This window comes from Cryptotermes secundus, unplaced genomic scaffold (genome assembly GCF_002891405.2).
Source record: "Cryptotermes secundus unplaced genomic scaffold, Csec_1.0 scaffold49, whole genome shotgun sequence".
Lineage (NCBI taxonomy): Eukaryota > Metazoa > Arthropoda > Insecta > Blattodea > Kalotermitidae > Cryptotermes > Cryptotermes secundus.
In genome coordinates this window covers 2,969,500-2,977,881 of record NW_019744106.1, presented here as the reverse complement: position 1 = coordinate 2,977,881, position 8,382 = coordinate 2,969,500, and positions in this window count along the sequence as shown.

Below are 8,382 nucleotides of genomic sequence, written 5' to 3'. Positions count from 1 at the left end.
CGTACATGTCTGCAATCGTCCTTATATTATACGACTTGGTTTATGCTGCAGAAAAATCCTATTTATTTATTCACTTTTCAATTTATTTTGACAAAAGACACCGTGGTCTCGAACCCCGTACCTTCCCAATTCTACGCCAATGTCTTACCCACGTACCACCAGATCTATGCAAACTTGTTACCTGCACCTTCCTCATATAGTACCACTTGCTTCCTACATGCATACATTTCTTACATTCTTTTTTTCATAAAAATAGTCATGCCTTCCAACCACGTAACTTCTGAGCCATACACCAGTGCCTTACCGAAGACCCACCATGGTTATGGCAAATATTTGCCTTTGTCTTCCACATATCCTATCGCTTCGTTTCTACAAAATTCCTCTTTACATCTTGCCTCGTTTCAAAATCATTTTACGACTGACGGTTTGCCAGCCACTTTCTCTTAATTTAGAGCCCGTTCAGACGCTCATGACCAGATATTAGTCTTGAAGTAAGCTTCACTGTTTGGCCTTAAATCTTTAACGTCCGAAGTGACCCGTTCGGGCCATTGATGAGTAACGGAATCGCGCGCACACGCCCGCTAGTAGAAGCGCATGCATGGTCCTAAATATTTATTTTTAAATGTAGTAATTACCAAACCGGCTTGAGTGAAACCCTAATCGAGGAATTAAAATGATACCTAAGCGAACAACAACAAAGAGCATACGTATGAGTTATGCCCAAACTCATCCACGAGCCTATATTTTTATTGCAGATTCTGCAGATTAATGTGTTAAAAATGTATAGTAAAATTCTATGTACATAATTTTTTTGTTATCTGCTTGATGTATATATAGGCTGAAATGAAATGATTTCACTACGAACGCACAGAAAACGGATCGCTCTCTGTAACTCAGCCACGATGCAGCTGTGTGCTCACGCCCATAGAAAGGGTAATAATCTCTTGCAGCTATAACGGAAGGTCTTCGCACTGAAGAAGGGACCCCTCTAGCCATATCTTGAATAGCCATGCTTTCATTCTTCAGTCATTTGGTTAAAAGATTCGAAAATCTGAAGAGTGTAACAAAGATGTAAGGATTTCCAGCAGAGAACCAAATGATAATATTGCTTCCATCTGTTTTATAGCACCAGGGACTGCTAAAATTTGTCAAGTGTTACAAACAGAAACGAATATATAATGCAGAATAACTCTGTGAAGAACTGGGACACCAATTTTTCAGCACGCATCAAAATTAAATGAAAAAATTGGTAAAACAAAGTATAACTTCTTGTATAAAATTTTTCATATCTTTCATTGTAATATGCGACACCTTTGTCTTTGCTGATACAAACAAAGTTAATTCCATTTCTCATAAAAATTCTGTTAAGACAGCATTTTTAAACACAATACTTAAAATTGTTTAAGCGCCCTACCAGGAATGGACATTTAAACGCGCTTCGACAGCGGTCATTTAAATACGGTCCGGCCAGCTCAGGCTTACCACCAATTTCTCATAAAAATTGTGTTAAGACAGCATTTTTAAACACAATACTTAAAATTGTTTAAGCGTCCTACCAGGAGTGGACATTTAAACGCGCTTCGACAGCGGTCATTTAAATACGGTCCGGCCAGCTCAGACTTACCACCATTTCCAAGACCGGTCGTTTAGTAATCCTTTATATTTGACGTTTGCAGAAGTTTGTAATAATAATAGCACGCATACGAACGGAGCACTTCATGGTAATAAACCTAGCACCAATGGACCCATAGTGCTAAGCGCAAAAAAATTTTGCACATACACGTGCAAAGGAAAAACAAACTAAATCTCGTCCACCTCACGCAGTTAATTAAATACTTGATGCCAAGCTAATTCAGCGCGAGTTAACAGGAAAATACGGAACTAAAAATGTGATAAAACACGCACATGAGTGGAACTAGGATAAAAAAGGAGGTAGAAATTTGTTACAAACCTAGCTAACAAAAGCGTCTACAACTTATTGGTCTGTACAAACCGCACCTCTGAAGAATTCATTTTATAGGATAGGGCAGGAGGTACTGGGCAGCCCCGTGAAACCCCCATGTTATTGGTGGGCAACATGTCCGCCATGACATCACCGTGCAGTGCTGCTGCCATCTCTACATATCCTATATTAACTAAATTTAAAATGACCAACAGGGCCGAGGGCACAATCGGTAAGAAGGTATGCTAACGTAGCAACTATTTAGATTCCCCCCCCCCCCGCTTTGTTCGCTAGAATAGCAATACATTCTTTTACAACCAGATCTCTTGTACTGCAGAGGTTTCCCCCCTAACCTATCTCTATTTTTGAACTGTGTTCAATATCACTAGTCAAGGAGGATGAGGCTGGCAGGGAATGGAGCACGAATGGGGGAGGCGAGGAATGCATATAGGATATTGGTGGGAAAGTCAGAGGGAAAGAGACTACTGGGAAGAGCAAGGTGCAGGTGGGTGGACAATATTAAAATGTATCCTAGAGAGATAGGATGGTATGGTATGGATTGGACTTATCTGGCTCAGGATAGTGACCAGTGGAGGGCTCTTGTGAACACAGTAATGAAACTTTGAGCTCCATAAAAGGCTGGAAAATTTTTGAGAGGCTGCACATTTCGTGGGTTCTCAAGAAGAGCTCAGCTCCATAAGTAAGTTGTTGGATTTGAGTGAAGTGCTATTACACTTGGTCCCCCACCTTTTCCAAAAAAAAAATAACGGAATAAGAGCCTCTGCAGCTCTAGAGTACAAGAGATTAGGTTGCAAATTATTTATCTGGAGAAGGTTTCTCACCAATGCCTGGAAAGTCATAATCTTTCTCTCACATGAAACACCTCTTTAACCAAAGGCACTGAACATTGTGAACTGTGACAAACATGAATACTTGTATTTAGGAAAGCTGAAGGTGGGGAAACTTGAAAGAAAATTCTGTTTCCATCAGAGATACATATATTAAACCCCATAATTTCCTCATAACTTACACTCGAAAGCTATACAGAACAGATTTTTGGTTACATTTAATTATTATAAATCATGTATTGTAAGCAACAATACTCATGTTCGCATTTAATATTATTTTCATTAGAATGATGGAATTCGAGAATGTGAAATACACTCTTGTCAACAAGATTAAGACTAAATTTAATGATATAAGGAAATCTGATATATTCATCTTCACCAGTTCACTACTGGGCAGAATAATAACATATCTTAAAGAAATATAATGGATACTGAAAATGTGGTATCTATTCAAATTCCAGTTCAGTAATGGAAAGGATTATATGGAATAAGTAACATATCTTAAAAAAATGTAATGAATACTGAAAATCTGGTATCTATTCATATTAAAGTTCAGTAATGGAAAGGTTTATATGGCAAAAGTAATGTATCTTACAAAAAAATGTAATGAATACTGAAAATCTTGTATCTGTTCATCTTCCAGTTCAGTATTGGATACGATTATATAGCAAAAATTAATAATATATCTTAAAGAAATGCAATTACTATTGAAAATCTTATGTTCATTTTCACCAGTTCAGTACAGGTAGCATTATATGGCAAAACCAAGAGAAGGAATACACCCATAACAACAGAAGTGAATAACAATGTAACAAAAATGAAATCGCTAAAGAAATTACATAAATAGTCCTACCCACATTCAATCCCGATACTGATTCTGCTTCTCAGAGTTTCACACTGAGGTGGTTAACCCAAACTTTGCAAGTCAATTAATTATAAAGTAATGCCTCTTCATTCTTACCTACACATAAACAAGACACGGTATCATAGATTTCGAGCCCCCCACCCCTGGGGTAAAGCTTGGTGCTGTGAACCAGGCTCTGGCTCCAGATCCTCTTAATAACTCAGGGTGTCTGCTCGTGCATGATCACGCTGACAGAAACAAATAATTAAAACAGAGGCCTCATGAATTCAGTGGAAAGGAAGAGGTGCGAAAAGGCAGAGAAGAATACTGTGATGAAAAGGTTAAAGGAGGAAACAAGATAGCGAGCAGAAACAGAACCCTGCTTATAATGATAACGTACTGTGAGCTGGCTGAATTTGTTTGGAAGCAGAGAGGAAGAGTCAGTGATCTGAGGAGCCTTCAAAATGTATGTTTTCCCCTTTAACTTTTAAGGAAACTTCCCGCCTGTGCTTGAAATTAGATCGTAGCTTTATATTTAACATTGCAAACTCATCAGTCCGCAACCGTCATACCATTCGACAGTACTGGCAATGCCGTCAGTTGAGCTAGAATAAATACATAATTAATTCATATTCCACGGTATATATTTCCTTCTACATAGGTTATACAAAACACTTTATAGGCGTGCTGTTTTATCATTGTCCTTACACAGTTTGGATTTCCACAGCAAGGAACTGGCGAGCGTTAATACGTTGCTTGAAGTATTTCTACTGTTTCAGTATATCGTGTCTATTCTGTGAGTATTCAATGTATGTATTTTGGTGCGGATATATGAACCGTAAGAAGGCTAAATTAAAGCTATTCCTGTAACAATCCGTGGAAACCCATAGGGTTCTGAGACGTTGAGGCTCCCAAATTCTCCAAACAATCGGCTCGCAGATAGTGGTGAGGTTGTCAGGCTTACGCGCCGGCCGCCCATCTTGTACCTTCAGGAAGGTTCCTGGTACTCATTTCTGTTAGAGGTTTAGTCGACCACAGGGCCATTTTCGCTTAGTGGGGGGTGGAGTCCACCTGTGTCCACTCGGTACGGCGGCCACCGTTTGGCCTATTGTACCTGCCCCGGGTGATTATGATGATGGAGAATTTGGTGGAATGAAGACTGGCGGGGGAAACCGAAGTACTTGGAGAAAACCAGCCCCAGCGCCACTTTGTTCACCAAGAATCCCACTTGACCAGGCCCGGGATCGAACCTGGCAAGCCGCGGTGGGAAGCCAGCGACTAACCGCTTGAGCTATGGCGCCAGTTTAATAGTGGCAAAACTGCTGTAGAGACGCTACGCAATGGAATCAAATAATGTCGCTTATACCACATGTTAGTTACATACCTACATTACCTCAGGGCAAATGGACTCTTCCTTCCCACATCATGCGCATGCGCAGTGACGAGAACAGAGCCTCATGTTAGCTGGCGGTCTAATGTAGTGTTGTCACAACGTTTTCGAAACAGGAACAACGGAGTTGGATAAAGACTGAATGTGCCAGAGGCAATACAGCATGACAGTGTCATCAAGGTCTTCAAGAGGCTTGCGGGGAATCTGCATTGCCTTACAGAACAGTGGCAAGGTGGGTAAAAGCCTTCAACGATGGGCTCAAAAATGTGGCAGACAGTGCTATTTTAAATCGTGCCTTTTCAGTCATAAGATCTTTGAGATTAGATGGCAGGTTATTAAAAATGTTGATCCCAGCATAATATGCGCTTTTCTGAAAGCATGAGAGGTTAGCAATTGGTTTATGAAGACAGTGTTTACGTCTTGTGTTAACACTGTGTACATCCGCATTCATTTGAAAATGTTCTTTGTTATTTGTAATGAAGTTTATTAGAGAATATATATATATATATTCACAAGGAAAAGTTAAGTTCTGTAGTCTCTTTAATAGATCTCTACAGGAATTATGGGATTTGACACCCATCACGATTCTAACAATTTTCTTTTGCAGTGTAAATACCTTTTTACTGTCAGATGAATTACCCCAGGAAATTATTCCATACTTTACTAAACAGTGAAAGTAAGCAAAATAGATTGATTTGAGAGTGTCAATGTTACTAATATGCAACATGAATGTAACTGCATAACATGCTCTACTTAGCTTTGCAATCAACTGATCAGTGTGGTTTTTCCAGTTTAAATGATTAAAAATTGGCAAGCCAAGGAATTTTGTGTTTACTCCCTCTTCTATATATTTATCATTATAGTGGTGAGGTTTTTGTTATAAATTTTATTAATTTGTTTTTTCTAGGTTCAGGGACAGATTGTTTGCAGAAAACCATTTACTCGTTTGCAAAAGAACCTTGCTTGATAACATGCAGAAATATTCTACATTTTTACCAGAAATTATAACACTAGTGTCATCTGCGAATATTATAGGTATTGATGGGGTCCTTAGTATAGGAGGGAGGTCATTAATATAAATTATGAAAAGCAAAGGCCCCAAAATTGACCCCTGTGGAACTCCACATTTTATTATTCCCCAGTTTGAGTAGGTACTTTGGATTCAATACGATTGTGAATATGGAACTAAGAACTAATAAGAGAGATAACAACATGCTTTCACCAAAATCTAAGCTTAACTTAATTATAAAAACTAAGAACATTAAAAGAACTAACCAAGAACTAAACAAAATAAATAAGCATAAAATAATGATAATAGGTGATAGCCATTGTAAGGGAACAGCAAGAAATACAAGTGATTACTTAGGAGATAAATTTGCGGTAATGGGTATGATTAAACCAGGTGCGGGTATTGAGGATATCCTTACATCGATGAATCAGAATTTCAGAAGTCTGACCAAAAAAGATGTAATAGTAGTACAGGGAGGAGCTAATGATGTGTATAGAGATAACACAAGGCTAGCACTAACACAGTTTGTAAAATTCTGTAAGGATTTCAATAATGTAAATATAATTATATTAGATATCCCTCACAGGTATGAGCTGATGGAAACCTCCTGTGTCAATAAAGAAATCTACATATTCATTAGAAAACTAAGGAAATTCACTAAAGTATTCAAACATGTTACTATTATTGAAACGAATAATAATAGAGAAACTTTCACGAGTCATGGATTACATTTAAATTAAATAGGAAAACAGCAAATTGCAAAACAAGTGGCTAATGAAGTCAGAAGGCTCACTGATAAGAAAGTAAGTAGCATAATAAGTTTGGATTGGAAACATGTAAGTAAAGAGACTAGTCCAAACTGGATAATAGAACAGACAGATAAGAGTAATCAACTTCCAAGTGATGAAATAAGAAATATGAAGGAAGTCCTCAGAGAAATAGTAAAGGATGGTATAATGAAAACACGCACTATTGTAAATTGTGAGGAACCAGAAAAAAGTGAAAGATAATTCTGATAAGTTGACACAAACTAACAGCCCAGAAAATTTAGTTAATATGGGTAACTCTTCACCTAAAGAATTAAGAATATCTAAGAGGTCAAAGAGACCCCATTAACAATGAATAATGCTTTTTTATGGTAAATGGAAGAGGTAACCAAGATTTTTATTCACAATCAAGTCACCAGTAATAGCAATAAGCCAAATAATTTAAACACATTCTTTGTATAACAGAGCACCATCTAAATAGAGATGAAATCATACAGATCTCTATAACTAATTATAATCTTGGTGCACACTATTGTAGGAAAAGCAAGAAAAATGGTGGTGTAGTAATATTTATCCACCAATTTTAACAATATGAGCCTATTAATTTACAGGAATTTTGTATAGAACAAATAATTGAAGTGTGTGCTATGAAGTTATATCATCCCAATGACAATATTTGTATTTTAACTGTATATAGAGCTCCCTCAGGAAATTATATCCATTTTCTCAATATTCTAGAAGAAATACTTAACAGAATCTACACTAAGTTTAAAAACATTATTTTATGTGGTGACATAAATATAAATTATTTAGACAATATGGGTAATAATAAAATTAGGTTAGTATCCCTTTTAGCGTCATATCTTCTAAGCAGTTTGGGTGGGTAAATCAATTAGTGCTCTGTTGGCTATTTTGATTAGTGGGTGGGTTGTTTGTATGGGTTTGTTCATTTTATGTTGATTGTCGTAGGGGGCCCCTTGATACGTTAGTGATTTCTACTACTATAATTAGTGTTATTAGTAGGTATAGGGCTATGAAAATGGTTAGGGCCCCTACTAGAGTAACAAAGACCTCGGCTACAGCAATTGACAATATCTTCATTAACAGAAATATATATGCAACATTTACAGTAACTCCATTACCTAATGGGCTTTCAAATCATGACGCCCAATTGCTCACATTAAGAATAACACCCTTTTTAAATTCTTCCAGTTCTTCTGTCACTAGAAGATCAATAAATGAATACTATATAAAAGAATTTAAGAATAATCTCAGTTATGAATATTGGGCTGACGTATTTAATATAATTGAAGATGTAAATATAATGTTCAACAATTTTTTAAATACATTCTTAAGAATATTTAATAATAGTTTTCCTTACAAAAAAATAATATTCANATAAATATAGAAGGTAAATTATGTAATATACAAAAAACAGCTAACGTAGTTACATTAATAATTATTTTATATCTCCACTACCACAATTAAAAAATAGTTCAACTAAAGACAGGAATGAAGCCCTTAAATTCCTTACTGCTATGTTTAAACACCCTTTTCCAGATATATATATATATATATATAT